This window comes from Podarcis gaigeae (assembly GCF_964106915.1).
Source record: "Podarcis gaigeae genome assembly, chromosome: 8".
NCBI classification, from domain to species: domain Eukaryota; kingdom Metazoa; phylum Chordata; class Lepidosauria; order Squamata; family Lacertidae; genus Podarcis; species Podarcis gaigeae.
This window is the reverse complement of record NC_139684.1, coordinates 1,608,144-1,634,629: the sequence shown is the minus strand read 5'-3', so window position 1 is coordinate 1,634,629 and position 26,486 is coordinate 1,608,144. Positions and strand designations below refer to the sequence as shown.

Below are 26,486 nucleotides of genomic sequence, written 5' to 3'. Positions count from 1 at the left end.
TCTTCCACCTGTAGGAGGCAAATTGTCAGATGGATGGGGGTGACCATCCAGCAGCAGGAGCACTAATAACTTGCTCAGTGAGATTGCAGCTTGAAGGGGCCTGATATCCACAGCTGGAAGCTGGCTGATACCTAGTGGTAGACCTAGCAGAAGCTGGCAGATATTGAAGTCAGTGAAGTTTGTATTCAGATACTGCTAAGTGCTACACAGGGCTCCATCTAGGGTTGCTCAGGGGGCCTAGCCTCCCAAAAAAAATTCAAAGAGGGGGTTGAGCCCCCTCAAAATTCTGCAGCTGCTGTCCCCCACCCCCAAGTGGGCAATTCATCTTTGGAAGCTGGTCTGGAGAAGCCAGTGGATATCTGTGGGTATGTGAATGGAGAATGAACAATGAATAAATGTGTCCATTGGCATTCTTCATGGCTGTCAGCTGGCGCATGGGGGGTTTCAGATGTGGTTGTGGTGAATGAAGGCAATGTGTGACAGGAAACTGGTGTATATTCATGAATAGATGAAGCCCCTGGAAGTTGGAAGGATGAACTTAATGGATGAAGTTTCCAGGCTGGAGTCAGTTGAGCTGCCTGGGGATGCTCTTGAATGGTAGCCGTGCCCTTCATTGTCTCAGCTTGCTTTTTCCAAAGATGTCTGAACTCAGTGAGGTTTTCTCAAGACCACCTCTGAAAGCAATGAAGAGAATTGCAGTGCTTAAGCAAACCAACTTACATTTATAAATGGATGGCTTTCTCAATACATCTGGCTGTACAGTAGTGTAAATTCCATCTTACGGAAAATCAAATACCTGTGTTTTATAGTGTGTGTCCCCCACAGCACCCCCAGTATCAGTACGCCTGGGGAGTGGACTGGGTGAGAAATAAACAATAAATCAGTGCTGAGGAGATGGTCTGATGTCTCTCCAGCTGTAGCCATTGGCTGCAAACTGTCTGTGATGTCACAAAAAGGACATGGTGGCTGAGGAGAAAAAGTCCTCTGTGATATCCCTGAGCTGCCTTGAGGTCTCCTCTGGGTCTGGAGTGCTTCTGACCTGGCAGCCCTTGCCTCAAGCGATGATAGATCCAGGACAAGCGCCAATGCATGGAGCTGCTCCTTAAACCCCATTAAGAACAAGTAATTTTGTCAATGCCTGGGCACAGGAAACCCCACCTGCCAGCACTTCCATCTCATCAGGATTTGTTTAAAATGATTTTGGGGAACCTTTGGCCCTCCTGATGTTGCTGAACTGCAACTTCCACCATCCTGAGTTGTAGTTCAGCAACATCAGAAGAGCCAAAGGTTCCTAGCTTTGAGGACACCCACGATGATGGTCATCGCCACGTTACAGCAGCCTATTCCACAGCTTAGCCGTGGCACGTAAACTGAAGTCACTCTGTGCAAGAATCATCTGGTGTTGAGCTTCACTGACTGAGAGTTCTGGTTTTATCAGAGAGGGAGAAAAACTCACTTTCTCCATAGCATACATAATTTTAATTATGTCTCTCATGTCTCTCCCCACCCCCACCCTGCAATTACTGCCTTTCCTACCCCCAGTCCGGAAAGCCCCAAATAATCAGTCAAGTCTGGTTGCATACCTCGACCCCTAAGTAATTCCTGAATGGTGTTGTGGGGATGACCTTTCCTTCATTTCTGACAGGTTGTGGGACAAAAGGGAGAGGAAGGCAACATTGAGAAAGCCCCCCCCCCAGCCCTTTTTGTTTGTGTGTCTGCTGGGGCACATATAACACCAGCACATCCCCAAAATGCTAATGGTGCAAGGCATTGCATCCACAAAGACCAGGTTTATGAAGTAGTTAAGAGACCCCAGGGGATTGTGAATCTGATGCAAAAGCAGCTGGTGCCCTGAAGTTGTGGCCTGTCATTTACATTAACTCTTGCTGTGCTGCACTGACATCTTCTGTTTGCAGGTGGAGACCAAGCAAGCTGCTTTCATTTCTTAAGCAAGTCCAAAGCAACTGCACTTTATCCTCCCTCTCAGGTTAATAGGAAGTGATTAGAGCCCTTGGTATTATAGATATTTCTACTATATATTTTAGAAATATTATTTTAATTATTTATAAAAATCTCTATACACTGCTATTCATAAAAAATAATATCAGAGCAGTTTACAACAATTGTGCATAAAACCATACAATTAAAAAATGGAAAAAGGACAAAATCAGAAATCAGCTATTGTGAAAGGACGATCACCTGGCTGTGAGTGGTGAAGGCTGCTCCCTGCAAGGCCCTTTCCACCTGGCTTGGGGGGCCACACTCACCAGCCCCACTGAAGAGGCTCCTCATGAGACCGGAGGAACAGCACTATGCCTGGCAACCAGTCCTAGTTACTGGATTCTTTTGCCCCACCTTTTTGTGCCTGCCAAACAGCCGTGTCATGCTTATGATAATATTTTATTCTTTTGTTAACTATGCTGTTTTAAATGTGTATTTTATATTTGACTTCGTTTAGCAATGTTTTTTTCTTTTTGAAATGTTTAAGTTTTTTTGGGTTAACTTTGTTTTAAATATGTATTCTGTAGTTGACCTCCTTTGTAATGTTTTATTTTGACATCTTTAAGATAGTATTTTAGTTTTCTGTTAATTATGTGGCTTTGACTGTATACTCTATAGTTCTTCAGAAATGTTTAATTCTTGATTGTTTTATTGATGTTTTAATATGCTGTAAACTGCTTTGAGATTTTTCTTAAAAATATAAAGTGGTATAGAAATAAAATTAATAATGATGATGATGATGATGTATTCTTAATTGCCTGCATAAGCCTTTTTCATCAGAAACAGACAGCACCTACAGAATCTCCGTTGGCAGGGCAGCCAACACTATTGGGCCAATGACACGAAAGGATTGGCTTCTTGTCAAATGAACCTCCCCAACTTAGGGATCAGCCAACAACACTCCTACAGACGTGTTTGAAATATATGCAGCCATAGTTTGGATCCAATTAGATGCCATTTTGAATCAAGATGGCAGACTGAATCTTTCAAACTGCACTGAATTTAACCACTGAATTTCAAAACAGCACTGATTTTTTGATTTCTCAGAATTCTGGAACAATGCTGGGTAAAAGAGAATTCTTAGTGTCGGTTGTTATTTGCAGCAGTCAGGCTAATCCAGACTTAGACTTAGAGAATAAATTCCAGTACTCAAAGCTCTCAAGTGTGGAAAGGATTCTCCATTCATTTGATCAAGGAAAAGATTTTTGTTATGTACTGAATTGAATAGGATCCAAACTGCAGCAGTTTGATTGGTCCTAGAACAATAGGATCCAAAAGGCAGCAGTCTGATTGGTCCTAGAACAATAGGATTCAGAATGCAGCAGTCTGATTGGTCTTAGAACAATGCAGCAGTATGATTGGTTGGCAGGAACCACCCAATCATGCTCCAGATAGAAGTGAATCCACAACCTGATTGGCTTACAGTAGAATTCCAGAATTAGCCAATCATGTGCAGCCCATTGTGTAAATAATGTATATAAAGCAGATACTTTGAGGGGACTTTCATTCATTCCTCCTCACCACTATGAGCTGAATAAAGAGCATGAAATCACTTTGCGACTCTGAGTATATTTCACTGGCGATGAAGGTGGGACCCCGCTGAGCTGACTGCCACACACAGCACCGCAGCACCGCCACCTGCCGCACCGCTGCCTCGCACCGTGTATCCAGGCTTCAGCTCCGGGACACAAGGAACTCAGAATGGCAACCGACAGCAGCTTCTCGCCGTTCAATCCAGCCTCTGGAGACTGGGAAGCGTACGCCTCCCGTTTCACCTTCCTCCTAGAAGCCAAAGGGATCACCGATGAAGAAGACGCCAAGAAGAGGGCAATATTCTTCAGCGTCTGCGGAGAGGAGACGTTTGAAATTGCCCGGGCTCTCCTTGCGCCTGAAGACGTTGCTACTGTTCCATACAAAACAATAATGGAACAGCTGAAGGGGCACTTTTCGCCACAGCCCTCAGTGGTGGCTTGTCGAAATGCCTTCTACGCAAAGCGGCAAGCCCCTGGGGAAACCATAACTGGGTTTGTGACCTCTCTCCGCCAAGCCGCCCGGTTCTGCAACTTCTCAGAGCTGGAGAACATGCTTCGTGACCGCCTCGTTGGTGGCCTGAAGGACGAGAAGCTGCAACGACGCCTCTACGCTAAGAAGGACCTAACGTTCCAGGTCGCCCTAGAGGAGGCCCTGGCAACAGAAGCTGCCGAGAGGTCGACGCAAGAGGCACGGCCGAGCCAGCCGTCCCAACCGAGGGTCCACCACGAAGACCTCACCGACGACTCAGGATCCGAGAGGGAGGAGGTGCACCGAGTACAGCAGCTCACTCAAGCAGCCCACATACCACTGCTGCCTCGACGAGAAGGAGGGAACTGCGCAAGCTGTGGAGAAAGTCACGAGAGGAGGACCTGCCGTTTCCGCAACGCAGAGTGCAGGCAGTGCAGAAAATTGGGACACATCGCCCGGGTGTGTTCGGGCTCGGCCCACCCGACGCCAGGCATCAGATGACCAATCCAAGAGCCCCAGGTCCCGGGGCCCAACGCATCAAGGCAACTCGACGGAGCTCACGGACTTCCAGGTATACCAGTTGCCCCACCCCAACGTAGAGTAAATTTATGTAGAGGTACAGATAGAGGGGGCCCCATGCCGCATGGAGCTTGACACGGGTTCAACTCTATCCATAATCTCGGCAAGGACCTTAAGGAAACTGTGTCCTACTGGGGGTCCCAAACTCAGGCCGGCCCCATTCACCCTCCGGGACTTCCAGAAACATAAGGTCCCCACAATGGGGGTGGGGACCTTCAGGGTGCAATACCGAGGGCGGACGCGGCAACTGGACTTGCTTGTGGTCAAGGGCCCCTACATTAGCTTACTGGGATTGGCATGGTTTGAACCACTGGGGCTAGCCATCACCGGGGTGAACCACACTACCTTACAAGTAGACGTGGATGCCATATGCAAGGAATTTCCAGAGGTTTTCGATGGGAAATTGGGACAGTATACGGGCCCCCCCATTGCTCTACAGCTTGAGCCCGCAGTACGACCGGTCAGGCTCAAGGCCCGCCGGGTCCCGTTCACCCTGAAACCCCGTATAGATGAGGAATTGGACCAACTCGTGGAGCAAGGAGTGCTGGAGCTGGTGCCTAATGCCCCCTGGGAAACCCCAATCGTCACACCCGTCAAGCCTAATGGTTCGGTTCGCATCTGCGCAGACTACAAATGTACCATAAACAAGGCCCTCACGGCCCATGCATACCCAGTGCCAGTGGTCAGCCATGTCCTTGCCACCCTGGCTGGGTCAAAATTTTTTGGCAAGCTGGACTTGGCCCAAGCATATCAACAGCTGCCAGTAGATGAGGCTACAGCAGAGGCACAGACGATTGTGACGCACAGAGGAGCGTTCAGGGTAAAGCCGCTGCAATTCGGGGTCAGCGTGGCACCAGGCATATTCCAGAATCTAATGGACTCTCTCCTTAAAGGGATTCCTGGTGTCACCCCCTTCTTCGATGATGTGTTGATTGCTGGGCCCACACCAGAGGAGTTTGAGGACCGCCTCCGCACCGTTCTGCACCGTTTCCAGACGGCGGGTCTCAAGGTGAAGCGGGAAAAATGTCTACTAGGAGTGCCTCAGGTGGACTTTCTGGGATTTAGGGTGGACGCAGAAGGGGTCCACCCGATTGGGGACAAGGTACGGGCCATTTGTGATGCCCCGGCACCCAAGAACAAGACTGAACTTCAGGCCTTCTTGGGACTATTGAACTTTTACCATTCCTTCCTTCCCCACAAGGCGGCGGTAGCGGAGCCCCTACACAGACTCCTGGACAAGCGGGCCCCTTGGGTGTGGGGCCAGCGCCAGGAAGCCACATTCCAGGCAGTCAAGGACTTGCTTGTCTCAAACTCGGTCTTGGCACACTTCAACGAGAGGCTGCCGGTGGTGCTAGCATGCGACGCCTCACCCTATGGCATTGGCGCTGTCCTGGGACACCAACTCCCGGATGGAAGAGAAGTACCGGTGGCATACTTTTCCCAGACACTCAACGAAACCGAGCGGAACTACTCGCAAATCGACAAGGAGGGTCTGGCAATTGTGAAGGGTGTAAAAAAATTCCATGATTTCTTGTACGGGCGGCCCTTCACCGTGGTGACTGACCACAAGCCGTTGCTTGGCTTGTTTGCCCCTGAAAAGCAGACCCCCCAAGTGCTGTCTCCTCGCGTCCTCAGGTGGTCAATTTTCCTTGCCAGCTACCAGTATGCACTGATTCACCGCCCTGGAAAGGCAATGGGCCATGCGGACGCCCTCAGCAGGCTACCAGGCTACCGGAAACAGGCCACGACCCAGCACCTGCACAAGAGGTTATGAGCCTGGAGCTGCTTCCCGACCGCCCCATTCAGGCACAAGAATTTGCACACCATTCCAAGAAAGATAGGGTCATCTCCCGGGTCCTGGACTGGGTGTGGAGGGGATGGCCCAGCAGCAGCCCTGGGCCAGAATTCGCCGGCTACACAACCCGCAAACATGAACTATCAGCCCACAAGGGGTGCCTGTTATGGGGAAGCAGGGTCGTTGTTCCCCAGCCCCTCCGCAAAAGGGTCCTCACAGCCCTTCATGAGACACACCCAGGGGTAGTAAGAATGAAAGGCCTTGCCAGGAGTTATGTGTGGTGGCCGGGGATTGACGGAGAGATAGTGGCCTGGGTCAAACACTGCCAGGCCTGCCAAGAATCCCGCCCAGATCCCCCAAGGGCCCCAGTCCAGTCCTGGGAGTCCGCCCGAGCACCATGGTCACGCCTGCATGTGGACTTCAGGGGAAAACATTCTTCATAGTGGTGGACTCCTACAGCAAATGGCTGGAAGTCGCACTGGTACCGTCCACTTCTACGTCCGCAGCCATCCGGGTACTATGCAGGCTGTTTGCAACCCACGGGCTTCCTGACACTCTCGTCTCAGACAAGGGGACTGCATTTACGTCAGGAGAATTCCAAACCTTCACAGCGCAGAACGCCATCCGCCACATCCGTTCGGCGCCATTCCACCCGGCCACCAATGGCTAAGCAGAACGCATGGTGCGGACCACCAAGGACACCCTTCGCCGCATGACGCAAGGGGATTGGGAGTACCGCCTTGCCACATTCCTTCTAGCACAGCACAGCACCCCCAGCTCAACGACTGGCCGGAGCCCTGCTGAACTACTAATGGGTCGGCGCCTTGCAATCAGATTGGACCGCCTTCACCCCGATAGAGCTCAGGATGAGGTAGGGGTGGGGGAAGGCAGGAACCCCCGGACCTTCGAGGCCCAGGACCCAGTGTACACAAAGAATTTTGGGGCAGGCCCTGCATGGGTACCCGCCACAGTCACCAGGGTCACTGGCCCCGTGTCGTACGAGGTGCTAACAGACGGGGGGCAATGCTGGCGCCGCCACTGCGACCAGATACGGCGACGATTCCCGGGAGAAAACCAGGAGGAGGAGGACAGGTCAAAGGAGTCCCAAGGGAACAGTGGGGGAGTGAGGCCCATAGAGCAGCAGGGGCAAGCAGGAGAGGCAGAATCAGTAAATACAGAGAGGACCCGTGAAGCCGAAAGGACACCGGAACCAGAACTACGACTGAGCGAGCAGGTTGCACCAGACCAAACAGCCCCATCACAGCCAGCATCCTTGGAACACGAGCCAGAACCTGAACCCCGGACCAGGGAACACCCCAGGCCGCAACGCACACGTAGGCCGCCGGCATACCTTGAGGACTATGAATGCGACCTCCCGGGCAGGACTGGAACTTAGAGGGGAGGGGTGTTATGTACTGAATTGAATAGGATCCAAACTGCAGCAGTCTGATTGGTCCTAGAACAATAGGATCCAAAAGGCAGCAGTCTGATTGGTCCTAGAACAATAGGATTCAGAATGCAGCAGTCTGATTGGTCTTAGAACAATGCAGCAGTATGATTGGTTGGCAGGAACCACCCAATCATGCTCCAGATAGAAGTGAATCCACAACCTGATTGGCTTACAGTAGAATTCCAGAATTAGCCAATCATGTGCAGCCCATTGTGTAAATAATGTATATAAAGCAGATACTTTGAGGGTACTTTCATTCATTCCTCCTCACCACTATGAGCTGAATAAAGAGCATGAAATCACTTTGCGACTCTGAGTATATTTCAGTTTTGCTTTATTTATTTAAAATATTTATGCTCCAATTGGGCAGCTAACAAGCAAGTTAGAAAGAGAGCAGAGATTGTTATCACCACTTTTGTTTATTCTGGTCCTGGAGGTTTTAGCAAGAAATATTAGAGCTGACATAGATGTGGCAGGAATAAAAATAAAGAAAAATGAGCATAAATTGAAAGCCTTCGCGGACAAGAATTCTCTTCCTAGAGTAATTGAAAAACTTCAAAAGTTCGGACAGGTGGCAGGGTTTAAACTCAATAAAAACAAAACTAAATTGTTAGTCAAAAATCTTAAAGAATCAGAAAAGAGTTATCCAAACTTATAGACATAGAAAGGTAATAAAAAGGTAAAATACTTCATAAAAAGGTAAAATACTTCAGAATATGGTTCACGACAAAGAATCTTAATATCTACAAAGATAATTATGAAAAAATTTGGAATGAAATAAAAAGGAATTTAGAAATTTGGAACAGGATGAACTTTTCCCTTTTAGGAAGAATTGCAGCAATTAAAATGAATGTGTTGCCCAAAATGTTGTTCCTCTTTCAGACAATACCGATAATAGGTACAGTGGTACCTCGGGTTAAGTACTTAATTTGTTCTGGAGGTCTGTTCTTAACCTGAAACTGTTCTTAACCTGAAGCACCATTTTAGTTAATGGGGCCTCCTGTTGCTGCTGCGCCACCAGAGCACGATTTCTGTTCTCATCCTGAAGCAAAGTTCTTAACCTGAAGCACTATTTCTGGGTTAGCGAAGTCTGTAACCTGAAGCGTATGTAACCTGAAGCGTATGTAACTTGAGGTACCACTGTAACAATGCCTGCTTCAAAAAATGGCAAAAAGATATTTCAAAATTTATCTGGAGTGGGAAAAGGCCAAGAATAAAGCATAAAATACTTACAGATCTAAAAGAAAAAGGAGGCTTTTCTCTTCCAGATTTTAAAATTTAATTACAAAGTAGATAATAAGAGGATTCACTTACACGCTTTCCAAATTCCAAAAGGATATCATAGATGATAATTCCAAATTATTAAAGAAGGCGTATAATATTCTGTTGGAATGGGAAACTAAAGATCAGGAAGTCAAATCAGTAATGATTAATTGGGCACAGGATTTCGGTCACAACATACAACTTGAGGATTGGATAAGGCTTTGGAAAGTGAACTTGAAATTTATGGATTGCATATTGTTGAAAGAGAATTACATGAAAATGATTTATAGGTGGTATATTGCACCATTAAAACTTGCAAAAATATATAAAATAGAACAAAAGAATTGTTGGAGATGTAAAGAAGGGGAAGGTACCCACCGTGATTTCAGAGTTGGAGACAAGACAACTGCATGAATTTGACATTTATAAAGTGCCTTAATAAATTTATAAAGTGCCTCTCCAGGAAACATGCAACACAACTTAAATAATACTAGAGAAGATCAAATGGGATAAAATGGATAAAAGGTCTAAAATGCTGTCGCAATAGAGAAGTGTGCATGCACATGAAAGCTTATACACAGAACAAACTTAGTTGGTCTCTAAGGTACTACTGGACAATTTTTAAATTTTTTTTTATTTATTTCAACTGCGTCGGACCAACACAGCTGTTGGTCTGTGTTGTTAGATTCAGGTAGGTACCTGAATCTAAAACAATAATGTCAGCTTTAAGATATTAAAACTCTTAGAAGTTATAAAAAAGGGCCTAGGTGAAACAAGAAAGATGTCACTGAAGGGCCCAGGTGAGCCTCGCTAGGGAGAACATCCCATGGTTGGAGACCACCACTGAAAGGAGTCTCTTTGGCTGCCACACTCTATGCTTCAGGTGAATCTTGTGGAAGAGCCTCAGCACTTCTGCAAACCAGAGTTTGCTCTCTGTGTTCAGCTATTTGCAGTCCTATTTGATTTTTGTAGTCCATACCCTCAAGCAACACCAGTCTTGATGCTTTCCCCCTGTAAATTCAGATTCACCTGTTATCTGATAAATTTCAGGAAATCAGGCTCCAAACTACCCCTCTTGGGATTGCCAATGATTTGCTTTTGCTTTTTGGATGGGTGAATCAATAATCACTTTCTACTTCTCCCCTTTCCACAGCTACAACTTCCTCAGTGCTTTCACTCCCCGACCCTTGCCACGGTCATAACTATTATATTCCCCTGTACAACTTTTGATCCCTCAGATTTGCACAAAACTTTAAAACTGTACAAGCAAGCTACTTTAAAAAATCCTACACCAGACATTGCACAGCAATCTAAAAGGTGTGTGCGGAGAATTCAAAACTGCTTTCATTTCTTTTCCAGCTATGCTTCTATTTCTGGCATGCCCTGGAATGCTTTGCACAAATCCAGAAAACAGCAAAAGGGGTGTTTTTTGTTTAAAAATAATTTGCTGTTGTCCCTGGATGGGGAATTCTTTTAAGAAATAAGGCATGCACATTCAGCTATCTGCACACCTGCCCTGTTGGTACAGTTGACTTGCATGCATTTAACTTGTGTGACAATTTTACATGCTTGGCAGCTGGCCAGCATGCAATTGCACAACGTGGAGAACTAAAAAGTTCTTTCCATGGCAGGAAAACCCAGCATGGAAAGCACCTTCAAGCTCTCTGTGCTGCTTCCTGGGCTCTGGGGAGTTCTTGCATGGGCTCTGGAGGCTTTCACAAGATATTGTGGGGCTGTGCAAGTGTGGTGGAGCCTCCTTTGGAGGTCTTTAAGCAGAGGCTTGACAACCATATGTCAAGGGGTGCTCTGATGGTGTTTCCTGCTTGGCAGGGGGTTGGACTCGATGGCCCTTGTGGTCTCTTCCAACTCTGATTCTATGATTCTATCACACGATCTCGTGAAGGCCTCCAGGACCCATGCAGGACCTTCCCAGAGCCCAGTAAGGAAGGCAGAGAGCTTAAAGGTTTTCTCCATGCTGGGTTTTCCTGCCTCAGAAAGAGTTTTTAAGTGCCCCGCCTTGTACACACCTTCTAGATGGTGCTGGAGAACCACCTCCACCCTCCTCCCTGGCCATAGGCTGTCTGGAGCTGATGTGAGTCCAAAAGATCTGGAGTAGCAAAGGTTCCCCCTCCCTGCTTGAAAGTCTGTGGAGATTACTTTTGAGTAAATATGCATAGAATCAGGTTAGGAGTTTGCATGCTGCCCAGAAATGGCCATCTCTGGTCAATTAGAAGAGCAGCCATGGGCTTGGTGGAGAAAGCGACAAGCTCTCTGGGAATGGATAACAGAGACGCTGTAGCTCAGAGGTGGTTGCAGGGGTACCAGAGCTGGCAGTGGAGAAGAACAGGAGGAATAGCCGCCCACCTCCTGCTCTGCATGTTGGTGAGGACTGTGCCCAGAGGAAGATGAGTAAATGTGTGGAAAGACTGTAGTGAGGATTCACTGAGGTGACCTTGCCCAAGGGCCCTCCATATCAGCACAGATTTTTACTCTTTGGAACTCTGAACCCTACTCCCAAGTGGTACAGTGCTATTTTTTTGGAATGCTTTTTTCATATTGAAATGCCGACTGATCTGATTTCCTACAAATAAATGTCCTTTTAATTGCATTGGAACCTTCTCTGCTACCCTACATACTTACTGGTAAACATATGGGTTTGTTTTTTGCTTCCACAAAGAAATCAAGCAAGGAGACCACAGCTCCTTCACAGGCCTTTGTGGTACCCCAGACGCAAATCTGATTCACAAGACTCAATGCCGTAGATTGTAGTGATAAAGTTTACAATATACATATAGGAGAAAATTTCAATTGAGTTCACATTTAAAGGTGAACTTTTTTTTAAAAAAATATTTTCTTGTTTTACAGAAGTATGTGTAATGTCTCTTGTATTTTTTCCATGTAACATTTTTACAAATCAGTTTCATTTGTTGAGACATTGGGGGGGGGAGATGGGGGGGTCGGGTGGCAACGTTTCTATTTCATAGAATCATAGAATCATAGAGTTGGAAGAGACCACAAGGGCCATCGAGTCCAACCCCCTGCCAAGCAGGAAACACCATCAGAGCTCTCCTGACATATGGTTGCTTAAAGACCTCCAAAGAAGGAGACTCCACCACACTCCTTGGCAGCAAATTCCACTGTTGAACAGCTCTTACTGTCAGGAAGTTCTTCCTAATGTTTAGGTGGAATCTTCTTTCTTGTAGTTTGGATCCATTGCTCCGTGTCCGCTTCTCTGGAGCAGCAGAAAACAACCTTTCTCCCTCCTCTATGTGACATCCTTTTATATATTTGAACATGGCTATCATATCACCCCTTAACATCCTCTTCTCCAGGCTGAACATGCCCAGCTCCCTTAGCCGTTCCTCATAAGGCATCATTTCCAGGCCTTTGACCATTTTGGTTGCCCTCCTCTGGACATGTTCCAGTTTGTCAGTGTCCTTCTTGAACTGTGGTGCCCAGAACTGGACACAGTACTCCAGGTGAGGTCTGACCAGAGCAGAATACAGTGGCACTATTACTTCCCTTGATCTAGATGCTATACTCCTATTGATGCAGCCCAGAATTGCATTGGCTTTTTTAGCTGCCGCGTCACACTGTTGGCTCATGTCAAGTTTGTGGTCAACCAAGACTCCTAGATCCTTTTCACATGTACTGCTCTCAAGCCAGGTATCACCCATCTTGTATTTGTGCCTCTAATTTTTTTTGCCCAAGTGCAATACTTTACATTTCTCCCTGTTAAAATTCATCTTGTTTGTTTTGGCCCAGTTCTCTAATCTGTCAAGGTCGTTTTGAAGTGTGATCCTGTCCTCTGGGACAGGAGGTGTGATCCTGTCCCCTCCTAGTTTGGTGTCATCTGCAAATTTGATCAGGATGCCCTTGAGTCCATCATCCAAGTCGTTGATAAAGATGTTGAATAAGATAAGATGTTGAATAAGATGTTGAATATTTTGCTTAATGTATGTAGGGTTTGGTGTCAGCGTTGCTTGTGCAGGTTCTCTGCTGTTCACTTGTGTTCCTTTGGTGGTGAGAGAGGTTGGGGTTGGCCTAGGGTGTGGTTGGTTGTTTGTGATTGGCTGTGGTGATCTTTATTTTCATGTGTGAGTGGGGCGGGTGGGTGTTTTGGATCAGGTTAGCCATATTGATTTGTATGCTGTTGGTGGATTATTGTCATTGTCTTGTTGGGCTGTGTATGTGATAAAGGGGAGCGTCTTCTTCTGTTTGTCCCTGTGTCAGTTTCAGTTTATTGGTTAATTTTACATTTAAAGGTGAAGTTAACTAATTTGCACTCTCCTCAGTGATACACAAACCAAAACACCACAATCTTTCAGATTTTTTATTTCTCCAAATTTTGCAATGCTGCTTACTAGTCTTGAGTTTTAAAAAATGCACACACTATAGAAAATGCATATATTAGTGAAAACAGCATGCAAAAATTAGGGGAAATTTGCACTGAAATGCTGATTAATTTTCATGAGAGGTTTTTTTTTTAAAAAAACACATTAGCAAACTGATGCAAAAATATGGAGAACTGAATTTAAGATTGAAAAAGTGAGAAACTGAGCAAAACCAAAATTGTTAGATTTGCCCTTCCATAGCTATAGACACTCCCCTTCATGGATCACTGCCTTGCCGTGGCGAAGGGGCTTGAAGAACTCAGAGAAGCTCTGAACTATGCCGAGCAGGGCACCCAAGATGAACAGGTCATAGTGGAGAGTTTTGACCAAACGTGATCCACCTGGAGGAGGAACCGGCAAGCCACTCCAGTATCCCTGCCAAGAAAACTCCATGGACAAAGACAACAGGCATATAAAAGTTATGACGCTGGAAGATGAGCCCCTCAGGTCGGAAGGCGTCCAACATAGGCGCCGACTCCAATAATTTAAGAAAATTATTACCGTATTTTTCCTTCTATAACACACGGACTTTTTCTCCTAAAAAGGAAGGGGAAATGTCTGTGCGTGTTATTGAGCGAATGTGTGGTCCCTGGAGCCAATTGGTGCAAGGGGAGGCAAAAAAAGAAGCAGGCAAAAATCAAATCGCGCGTCTCCTAGAAGGGAAATCTGAAAAGAGGAAGCGGCTGCTTTCTGGCATTCTGCCTCAGGGTCTTACTGCCCACCCTGCTCTGTTTCCTTGCTGTGTTTGCTCAAACGGAACAAAGAGCATGGAAAGCCCCTCCCCTCCAGGCAAGCAGAAGGGAAAGCTGAAAACATGCAGGAGGGAGAGAGAGAGAGAGAGAGAGAGAGAGAGAGAGAGAGCGCGCTGGTTGGCTTGGGTGGGTAGGTGAGGGAAAACTTTTGCCTTCCTTTCCTCCCTACCCCTCTCCTGCATTCTTAGCCAGCTGCTTCTCTGCACACCCCTCTCCTGCTCCTTGTCCCTTCTGTGTTTTTCCTTCCCTCCCCACTTAAAATGTGGTTAAAAAGCAAGGATCCACATGGATCCTCAGGATCTTTGCATTGGGTCAGCCCAAATTCACCATCAGATCACATAGCATGTCCATGGCTACAGCCTGCCCCCCAAAAATCACGCACTCACTGTTGCCTGGGGCTGCAATGGTGCAAAAATGTGGTTAAAAAGCATGGATCCACATGGATCCTAAGGATCTTTGCATTGGGTCAGCCCAAATTCACCATCAGATCACATAGCATGTCCATGGCTACAGCCTGCCCCCCAAAAATCACGCACCCACTGTTGCCTGGGGCTGCAATGGTGCAAAAACGTGGTTACAAAACATGGATCCACATGGATCCTCAGGATCTTTGCATTGGGTCAGCCCAAATTCACCATCAGAGCACATAGCATGTCCATGGCTACAGCCTGCCCCCCCCAAATCACGCACCCACTGTTGCCTGGGGCTGCAATGTTGCAAAAACGTGGTTACAAAACATGGATCCACATGGATCCTCAGGATTTTTGCATTGGGTCAGCCCAAATTCACCATCAGATCACATGTCTGTGGCCACAGCATGAAGCACAAAAATGATACATCCACTGTTTCATTCAGAATGTTTTTTTCCCTTGTTTTCCTCCTCTAAAAACGATGTGCGTGTTATGGTCAGGTGCGTGTTATAGAGCGAAAAATACGGTAGTTATATTATGCTTTGTAAAATCACAAAATTATGTTGGTATTTTTTATTTTCCTTGTTTGATGATAGTTACCTTTTAAAATACATTCAGTAATGAGTTAAAACAAATAATTATTACGGTAGTAAAAGAGGCGGCGCGAGTAGTTTTGCTCGGTGCGTGCGACTGGCCCAGCCCCTCTTTCCTTTTCCTCTCTTCTGCTCTCCCGCCGGGCGCCTGAGGGAGAGTTACTTAGCGGTTCTGAGGAGCCGCTGTTGTTTCGGCAGGGGAAAAACCGCTGCCCGCGAACTGCCGAGCTCCCTGTCTCTTTCCAGCCTCTCTCTCTCTCTCTCTCGCTATGGCCAAGGAGGAGGAGAAGCCCTTCAGCCAGTCTATGGCCGAGTGGCGGAGGTTCATCTACAACCCCAACAGCGGTGAGTTCCTGGGGTGAACGGCCAAGAGCTGGGGTGAGGAGGGCGAGCGAACGAGCGCGCGCGCGCGGGGAAGGGAGGGGAGGGGGCGGCCGGCACGAGGGGCGGTGGGAGGCGAGGCGGGCACTTGCCTTGCCCACCACGCATCTCTCTCCTTCTCGGTCTCTCTCCCTCCCTCAGCTGGCGAGGGGGCCACGAGGCGGGCGGCAGCAGCAGCAACGGGCCGGGAGCGGATCTTATAAAACTTCCCGGGGCAGGACCCCGGTATGGGCCCCCCCAATATTTTTTATAAGTCGGCGCCCCTATAAAGAAAAGAACACAGAATGAAAAGAAAGACAGGATTTTGGAGAAAATCAAAGAACTAGAGAAGAAGTTAAGAGCAAATCCAAAATTGCAGCCGATCTTGAGAGAAATTAAACTCCACCAGGCACAATATTCTAAATTGATAAATCAGGAAATTGAATGGAAGATTAAGTTGATGAGACAAAAAACGTTTGAATCGGCAAACAAATGTGGGAAACTGCTGGCTTGGCAGTTGAAAAAGAGGCAAAAGTTGAATACAGTAACAAATTTGGAAATTGAAGGAAGAAATATCCAGAACCCCGTGGAAATTAGAAAGTGTTTCCAGAAATATTTCAAAAAACTATACACTCAAGGGCCGCAAAATGAGATGGAAATTAAACAATTCTTGGAAAAAAATGGGCTCAAAAAACTGTCACAGGAAAATAGAACACTCTTGAATAGCAAAATAACTCGACAAGAGATTGAACTTGCCATTCAGAACATGAAACTGGGCAAATCTCCAGGGCCAGATGGTTTGACCTCCAAGTATTATAAGACATTAAATGACTATCTGATACAACCACTGATGGAGGTCAGCAATGAGATTATGGAGGGGAAGAAGGCGCCGGAATCGTGGAAAGAAGCCTTTATCACATTGATACCAAAATCAGAAACTGAAAAGACACAGCTTAAGAACTACCGTCCCATCTCCCTTTTAAATGTGGATTACAAAATATTTGCTGAAGTTTTGGCAAACAGACTTAAAAGAGTTTTAAGTGAAGTAATACACAAGGACCAAGCAGGCTTTCTCCCAGGCAGACACATGTTTGCTAATACAAGGAATATTATTGACATTTTGGAGCTGTTGCAAACAGAAATTAATACCAAAGCAGTGTTAGTTTTTATAGATGCGGAGAAGGCCTCTTGGAAGTTTATGAAGGGAAATTTAAAAGAAATGGGAGTGGGGAGGGGTTTTGAAAACGGGATTGATGCGATATATTCAGAACAAAAGGCAAAACTGATAGTCAACAATGTGGTTACGGAAGGGTTTAAAATTGAAAAAGGAACACGACAAGGCTGCCCAATTTCCCCGCTGTTGTTTATTACAGTCCTGGAGGTGCTCCTGAATCTTATCAAAGGGGACCGGTTGGTGCAAGGGATTCAGGTCGGAGCGAAACAATATAAACTTAAAGCTTTTGCAGATGACCTAGTTTTGACCCTGCAGGAGCCAGAATCTAGTACAAAAAGAGTTTTGGAATTGATTCAAGACTTTGGTCGGGTGGCGGGATTTAAATTAAATAAACAGAAAACTAAAGTATTAGGGAAAAACTTGACAGACATAGAGTCAGAACGGTTTCAGAAAGAAACAGAACTAACATTGGTGAAAAAAGTTAAGTACCTAGGGGTAAATATAACAGCAAAAAATCTGAGTCTATTTAAGGATAATTATGAAAAATGCTGGTCTGAAATTAAGAGAGACTTGGACTGTTGGACAAAGTTGAAACTTTCTTTGCTAGGCCGAATTGCCGCTATTAAGATGAATGTATTGCCAAAGATGTTGTTTTTGTTTCAAACATTACAAATTGTGGATAAGACGGAGTGCTTCAGGAAGTGGCAGAGAGATATTTCTAAATTTGTCTGGCAGGGCAAAAAGCCTAGAATTAAGTTTAAGATATTAACTGATGCGAAAGAAAGAGGTGGCTTTGCCCTGCCGGACTTAAAGTTGTACTATGAAGCAGCAGCTTTCTGCTGGCTCAAGGACTGGCTACTTCTTGAAGACACGGATGTGTTGGATCTGGAAGGTTTTAACAATGCATTTGGTTGGCATGCATATCTATGGTATGACAAAGTTAAGACCAATAAGGCCTTTAAGAACCATATTGTCAGGAAAGCTGTATTTAATGTCTGGACAAAATACAAAGACTTGTTGGAAAACAAAACCCCAAGGTGGCTTTCACCTCTGGAGGCCAAGGCCCGGAAGAGACTCAATATGGAGGCCAATTGGCCAAAGTATTGGGAAATATTAGAAAAAGATGGTGACAATTGGAAATTGCAGAGTTTGGAGAAAATGAAGGGTAAAGTGCTAGACTGGTTACATTATGCTCAGATTAAAGAAGTTTTTAAAAATGACAAAAAGTTAGGATTCCAGGTGGAAAAATCGAAGTTAGAGACAGAACTGTTAGAACCAAAGAGTAAGATATTATCAAGAATGTATAACTTGCTGTTGAAATGGAACACACAAGATGAAATGGTTAAATCTGCTATGATAAGATGGGCACAGGACATCGGGTATAATATTATGTTTGAAGACTGGGAAAGGTTGTGGACCACTGGGCTGAACTTCACTGCATGTAATGCTCTGAAGGAAAATGTAATGAAAATGATATATAGATGGTACATGACCCCTGTTAAACTTGCTAAAATATACCACTTGTCCGAAAATAAATGTTGGAAATGTAAGGAAAATGAAGGAACATTCTTTCACCTCTGGTGGACTTGCCCGAAAGTGAAGGTCTTCTGGGAAATGATATATAACGAGCTGAAAAAAGTATTTAAGTATACTTTCACTAAGAAACCAGAGGCCTTCCTCCTGGGTATAGTCGGCCAGAAGGTGTTAAAGAAGGACCGAACATTCTTTATGTATGCTACAACGGCAGCAAGGATACTTATCGCTAAGAATTGGAAAACTCAAGATTTACCCACACTGGAAGAATGGCAGATGCAGCTGATGGACTATATGCAACTGGCGGAAATGACCGGCAGAATCCAAGACTTGGGAGAAGAAAAGATTGAAGAAGATTGGAGGAAATTTAAGACTTATTTACAAAAATATTGTAATTTGGTGGAATGTTAAGAAGGGTGCTTGATTACAAAAAACTGGCCATCACTAATCTGGATTTGAATTGGAAGATAAGTGAGATTTTAGAAAATAAAAATTGCTGAAGAATTGTTATTTATCATTTAAAAGAGCGACTATAAATTACATGATAATTTGCTTGGAAAAATGTATTGACAATGTAAGTGTGAACGGGAAATGTGAGGAAGTCCAAAAAGGTTTGAAAATTTGTTAAGACAAAAGGAATGTTGTTTATTATTTTTGTATTTTTTATAAAAAACCCTAATAAATATCTTTATATTAAAAAAAAAAAGTCGGCGCCCCTGGCGTCCAACATGCTACTGGGGAAGAGTGGCGGGCAAGTACAAGTAGATCCAGAGCTGATGAAGCGGCTGGGCCAAAGCCGAAAGGACGCTCAGTTGCGGATATGCCTGGAAGCGAAAGGAAAGTCCAATGCTGTAAAGAAAAATATTGCATAGGAACCTGGAATGTAAGAACCATGAACCTGGGTAAGTTGGAGGTGGTCAAAAATGAGATGGCAAGAATAAATATTGACATCCTGGGCATCAGTGAACTAAAATGGACGGGAATGGGTGAATTCAGTTCGGATGACCATCATATCTACTACTGTGGGCAAGAAACCCATAAAAGAAATGGAGTGGCCCTCATAGTCAACAAAAGAGTGGCGAAGGCTGTACTGGGTTGCAATCTCAAAAATGATAGAATGATCTCGATACGAATCCAAGGCAGACCTTTTAACATCACAGTAATCGAAGTTTATGCACCAACTACTGGTGCTGAAGAAACTGAAATTGACCAATTCTATGAAGACTTACAACATCTTATAGAAGTGACACCAAAGAAGGATGTTCTTCTCATCATAGGGGATTGGAATGCTAAAGTAGGGAATCAAGAGATAAAAGGAACAACTGGCAAGTTTGGCCTCAGAGTTCAAAATGAAGCAGGGCAAAGGCTAATAGAGTTCTGTCAAGAGAACAAGCTGGTCATCACAAACACGCTTTTCCAACAACACAAGAGACGACTCTACACATGGACATCACCAGATGGGCAGCATCGAAATCAGATTGATTATATTCTCTGCAGCCAAAGATGGAGAAGCTCTATACAGTCAGCAAAAACAAGACCTGGAACTGACTGTGGCTCAGATCATCAGCTTCTTATAGAAAAATTCAAGCTTAAACTGAAGAAAGTAGGAAAAACCACTGGGCCGGTAAGATACAATCTAAGTCAAATCCCTTATGAATACACAGTGGAAGTGAGGAACAGGTTTAAGGATTTAGATTTGGTGGACAGAGTGCCTGAAGAACTATGGATGGAGGCTCGCAACATTATACAGGAGGCAGCAACGAAAAGCATCCCAATGAAAAGGAAATGCAAGAAAGCATGCAGATGACCTGGTATTAACACTACAGGAGCCAGTCTCTAGTACTAAAAGAGTGTTAGAATTAATTTCTGACTTTGGTCGGGTGGCGGGATTTAAGCTGAACAAGCAAAAAACTAAGGTTCTAGCAAAAAATTTGACAACTACAGAAACAGATGAGTTCCTGAAAGAAACAGAACTAAATGTGGTTAAAAAAGTAAAATACCTAGGGGTGTATCTGACCTCCAAAAATTTGAATTTGTTTAAGGATAACTACGAGAAATGTTGGTCAGAAATCAAAAGAGATTTGGAAACATGGTCAAGATTGAAACTTTCCTTGCTGGGCCGAATAGCAGCTATAAAGATGAATGTACTGCCGAAAATGTTATTTTTGTTTCAGGCCCTACAGATCGTGGACAAAGTGGAATGTTTTGGAAAGTGGCAGAAGGATATTTCCAAGTTTGTTTGGCAGGGCAAAAAGCCCCAAATAAAGTTTAAAATATTAACTGATGCGAAAGAAAGAGGGGGATTTGCCCTGCCAGACTTGAGGTTATATTATGAATCTGCAGCCTTCTGCTGGTTGAAAGACTGGATTTTACTGGAAAACACTGATGTCCTAGATCTGGAAGGGTTTGACAATGCTTTTGGGTGGCATGCGTATTTGTGGTATGACAAGGTTAAAGTGCACAAATTGTTTAAAAACCACATTGTCAGGAGAGCAATTTTAATGGTCTGGACAAAATATAAAGACTTATTGGAGAGTAAGACTCCGAGGTGGCTCTCACCGGTGGAGGCCAAGGCACGTAAGAGACTTAACATGGAGGCCAATTGGCCTAAATATGGGGAAATAATTGAAAAAATTGGAGACAATTGGAGGTTGCAGAGCTTGGAAAAGCTAAAAAACAAGGTGCGAGATTGGTTGCACTACGCACAAATTCAAGAGGTTTTTAAAGTGGACAAGAAGGTTGGATTCCAGGTGGAAAAATCGAAACTAGAGACAGAACTGTTAGAGCCAAAAAATAAACTACTTTCGAGAATGTATAACTTGCTGCTTAAATGGAATACTCAGGATGAGACAGTCAAATCCGCCATGATAAAATGGGCGCAGGATTTGGGGCATAACATTATGTTTGAAGACTGGGAAAGGTTATGGAACACCGGAATGAAATTTACGGCATGTAGTGCCTTGAAGGAAAACATTATGAAAATGATATACCGGTGGTACATGACCCCAGTCAAGCTTGCTAAGATATATCACCTGTCTGATAATAAATGTTGGAAATGTAAAGAGGCGGAAGGGACATTCTTTCACCTCTGGTGGACCTGCCCGAAAGTGAAGGCCTTTTGGGAGATGATTCATAATGAACTAAAAAAGGTACTTAGATTTACCTTACCTAAGAAACCGGAGGCCTTTCTCCTGGGCATGGTGGACCAGAGAGTGTTTAAGAAAGATAGAACTTTTTTTATGTACGCCACTACAGCAGCAAGGATCCTGATTGCAAAGCATTGGAAGACACAAGATCTACCCACACTGGAGGAATGGCACACGCAGTTGATGGACTATATGGAACTGGCCGAAATGACTGGCAGAATCCGAGACTTGGGAGAAGAAACAATTGAGGAGGACTGGAAAAAATTTAAGGACTATTTGAAAAAACATTATAAGCTGTATGAATGTTAAAAAATGCACCTTTTAGGAAATTCTAGCTTCAGCAATGATAAACTAAAGAAATGGAAATTAAGGTACAAGAAGTCAGAGGTAGAATAATGAAACAACTTTATTGTGTTTAAATGAAAATGTACATGATTTGGGTTATAACACATTTGAAATTAGGTAACATGATAAAATGAAGGATACAATAAGTATTGAAACAAGTTAACAAATTGCTGATGTTCTGTATTATAGAGAATGCAGGGTTGGGAGGATGCGGGGAAGTCCAGTAGACTTGGAAAAAAGAACATGAAAATTTGTAACTTTTCTATTTTATTCTTATAATCTGTTTTCTATTCTTTTTTCTGTATTTCATAAACTCAATAAAAAATATTATAAAAAAAAGAAAGCAAAGTGGCTGTCCAATGAGGCCTTACAAATAGCGGGGGAGAGAAGGCAAGCAAAATGCGAGGGAGATGGTGAAAGATACAGGAAATTGAATGCAGATTTCCAAAGAATAGCAAGGAGAGACAAGAAGACCTTCTTAAACGAGCAATGCAAAGAAATAGAGGAAAGCAATAGAATGGGAAGAACCAGAGATCTGTTCAAGAAAATTGGAGATATGAAAGGAACATTTCGTACAAAGATTTCCATAATAAAGGACAAAAGTGGAAAGGACCTAACAGAAGCAGAAGACATCAAGAAGAGGTGGCAAGAATACACAGAGGAATTATACCAGAAAGAAATGGATGTCTCGTATACCCCAGGTAGCGTGGTGGCTGACCTTGAGCCAGACATCCTGGAAAGTGAAGTCAAATGGGCCTTAGAAAGCACTGCAAATAACAAGGCCAGTGGAAGTGATGGTATTCTAGCTGAACTATTAAAATTTTTAAAAGATGATGCTGTTAAGGTGCTACACTCAATATGCCAGCAAGTTTGGAAAATTCAGCAGTGGCCAGAAGATTGGAGAAGATCAGTCTACATCCCAATCCCAAAGAAGGGCAGTGCCAAAGAATGCTCCAACTACCGCACAATTGCACTCATCTCACACGCTAGCAAGGTTATGCTTAAAATTCTACAAGGAAGGCTCAAGCAGTATGTGGACCGAGAACTCCCAGAAGTGCAAGCTGGATTTAGAAGAGGCAGAGGAACCAGAGACCAAATTGCAAACATGCGCTGGATCATGGAGAAAGCTAGAGAGTTCCAGAAAGACATCTACTTCTGCTTCATTGACTATGCAAAAGCCTTTGACTGTGTCGACCACAGCAAACTATGGCAAGTTCTTAAAGAAATGGGAGTGCCTGATCACCTCATCTGTCTCCTGAGAAATCTCTACGTGGGACAAGAAGCTACAGTTAGAACTGGATATGGAACAACTGATTGGTTCAAAATTGGGAAAGGAGTACGACAAGGCTATTTTTTGTCTCCCTGCTTATTTAACTTATATGCAGAATTCATCATGCGAAAGGCTGGGCTGGATGAATCCCTAGCCGGAATTAAGATTGCCGGAAGAAATATCAACAACCTCAGATATGCAGATGACACAACCTTGATGGCAGAAAGTGAGGAGGAATTAAAGAACCTTTTAATGAGGGTGAAAGAGGAGAGCGCAAAATATGGTCTGAAGCTCAACATCAAAAAAACGAAGATCATGGCCACTGGTCCCATCACCTCCTGGCAAATAGAAGGGGAAGAAATGGAGGTAGTGAGAGATTTTACTTTCTTGGGCTCAATGATCACTGCAGATGGTGACAGCAGCCATGAAATTAAAAGACGCCTGCTTCTTGGGAGAAGGGCAATGACAGGCCTAGACAGCATCTTGAGAAGTAGAGACATCACCTTGCCAACAAAGGTTCATATAGTTAAAGCTATGGTTTTCCCAGTAGTGATGTATGGAAGTGAGAGCTGGACCATAAAGAAGGCTGATCGCCGAAGAATTGATGCTTTTGAATTATGGTGCTGGAGGAGACTCTTGAGAGTCCCATGGACTGCAAGAAGATCAAACCTCTCCATACTGAAGGAAATCAACCCTGAGTGCTCACTGGAAGGACAGATTGTGAAGCTGAGGCTCCAGTACTTTGGCCACCTCATGAGAAGAGAAGACTCCCTGGAGAAGACCCTGATGTTGGGAAAGATGGAGGGCACAAGGAGAAGGGGACGACAGAGGACAAGATGGTTGGATAGTGTTTTCGAGGTTACCAGCATGAGTTTGACCAAACTGCGGGAGGCAGTGGAGCACAGAGGTGCCTGGCGTTCTCTGGTCCATGGGGTCACGAAGAGTCGGACACGACTAAACGACTAAACAACAACAAGCTATAGACACTATCTTGTATGGCCCGGAGGCAGAGACATGATAACCCCCCATTTTATAGCTGTCCTTTGCAGCTAGGAATGTTTGCTTAAGTTATGCTTTTAAGAATAGGTAAGTTGGCTGAGCTGCAGAAACACCCAATGACCCTGCCCCCAATTTGAGGCTTCAGTTGCACACATACATATTTGGGAGAACAGATGCTTATCTATTACATTTATATCCTGCCTTTTCTCCAAGGAGCTCAAGGCTGAATTCATGGTTCTCTCCTTCATTTTTTATGCACAGAACACCCCAGTGAGGGAGGCGAGGTTGAGAGATGACGAGAGAGGCGGAGAACAGGCTGGCGTGCGTGTCAACAGGCATCATAAACATGCATCCAATTAGACACTAAATGAGGTGAAACGGATTGTCTGGGGTTAACTTCAGGTGGAAGTGATGGTTTAATTATAAGAAATAGTATAAATAAACAAACAAACCACACTTTTAGTGAAAAATTATGGGTATATCCTTTGTGCCAAACAAGGAACTTGGGAGTCAGACCACAGCTCCATCTGGCTCAGCCTGGCCTACTCCTCTGGCAGGCACTGGCTCTTCTGTGTCTTGGGAAGACAATCCTTGCTACCTGGCCTCCATTTTGGCTGAAGCATGAACATGGGATCTTCTGCATGCAAAGTACCAAACTCACCTTTCAGCTGGATACTCCCTAGTTTAAATTTAGGTCTCCAAAAGTGGACTCTGTAGCAAGGTGGGGTGTTCCCTGTTCAAGGTTCTAACTGGCCCGACTCGCCTTTTTCCAGGATACTCTATTGATCCCCTTCCCCCTTTTTTCTCTCTGTCCTCCATGCTGACATTCAGCATTCTGTAGTCAATGAGCTCATTGCAGCCTTTACCAACCTGGTGCCCTCCAGATGTTTTGGACTACAACTCTGATAAGCCACAGCCAGGACATCGGGGGTGGGGTGGGGTGGGGCACCAGGTTAGCAAAGGCTGGCACAATCATTCCTCACAGGGCTGCTTTTGTGTGTTTGTGTCCCTTTAGAGTTCTTTCCCCTAAATATTTTTGAGCAAGCCGATTCCTCCCGCTTACTTCTCTATAATTCTGTTTTGGCTGCCATCCTGCTATTCACAGCAGCTGAATTTGCTGATACTGTAATGGGAAACAAGGCTATAACTATTTTCCCCACTATGACCCCTCCTCCCCTCTTCTGATTTCTCAGTGATTGCTGAAATGACTTTATAGGCTTCCTGAACACAAAAAAGGCAGTGGGCTGAAGGAAATCATTTGTCTTGAAACAAATGGAAACTGGTTTCCAGTGGCTAGGGGATGCATCTGTATAGCCCAACCCTACACAGGATCACTCGGAGGTTGCATTGGGGGTGGCAGAGGAGTGGGTGAGGAGGGAGAAATCCCACCCTCCCAAAATAAGCCGCTTCCACCCTCATTGCTGGATTCCTGTGGTTACTTGAAAGAAAGGCACTTTCACATGCAAGTTTTAATTGAACCATAAACTGAAAATTGTACAATGCTGCACTCCTGCGCATACTTAGAAGAAAGCTAACACCATCAAAACCAGTAGGACCTACCGTACTTTAGAGAAATTATGCTTAGGGTTAGAGCATTAATGTTAAATGTGCTGTTTTCTCTGCTTTCAGAAATTTAACGTCTGCTGCAAAGCTGCTCCCCATGAAGTCCTTTGCTTTTCCTGTGTCCATCATGCACCATCTCTCTTGATTCTCATTTATTCAGCAGCTCCTGTAATCTTGGCAAGTCACTGGGTCCCATACGCACTACTGTGCATTCAGTATTATTATTATTATTATTATTATTATTATTATTATTATTATTACATTTATATCCCACTCCTCGTCCGAGAGTTTGGATTTGATATCCCTCTTTATCACTACCCGAAGGAGTCTCAAAGCGGCTAACATTCTCCTTTCCCTTCCTCTCAAACAACTAACACTCTGTGAGGTGAGTGGGGCTGAGAGACTTCAAAGAAATGTGACTGGCCCGGGGGCGGGGCACCAGGGGGCGCATTGGAAGGTGGCCGACAATAACATCTCTCCGACCCACACGAGGTAATTAAGAGGCTGATATGGGAGTATGCAGCCTCCCTTCGTTGCCCCAAGGGAATGGGGAACGCTGCCTTGCCTGCTGTGTCCATAATTCACCCCCAGATTCGAAAGAAGGGGGTGAGGGCACTAGGCACAAAGCCCTCAGGTGGGTCCGGCTCTCCCGGACGCTGTCTCTGATTTTTCTGATTTGTCACTGGTTCGGAAAATAAGCAAATGCACATATTTCAAGTGAAGAACGGGAGTGAAGACTGCTAACTGAAGTGACCTCTGTGAAATGATTTAATGGACTACAACATGAAGAAAATACACCAGGTTTAGTATGCCGGAGCGAGACTGGATGGGGGGGGAACTTTTATTCTTTTCTTCTAT

At 44.9% G+C, this 26,486-nt stretch overlaps 1 long non-coding RNA gene across 1 annotated transcript; it reads left to right on the top strand.

Annotated features, from left to right (window-relative positions):
- The first annotated feature begins 229 nt into the window (after window positions 1-229).
- LOC310851251 lies at window positions 230-25,998 on the top strand. The gene is made up of 4 exons (XR_014567652.1): window positions 230-1,122; window positions 1,917-1,987; window positions 24,327-24,437; window positions 25,695-25,998. It is a non-coding gene; the product is annotated as an uncharacterized lncRNA (long non-coding RNA).
- The last annotated feature ends 488 nt before the right edge of the window (window positions 25,999-26,486 follow it).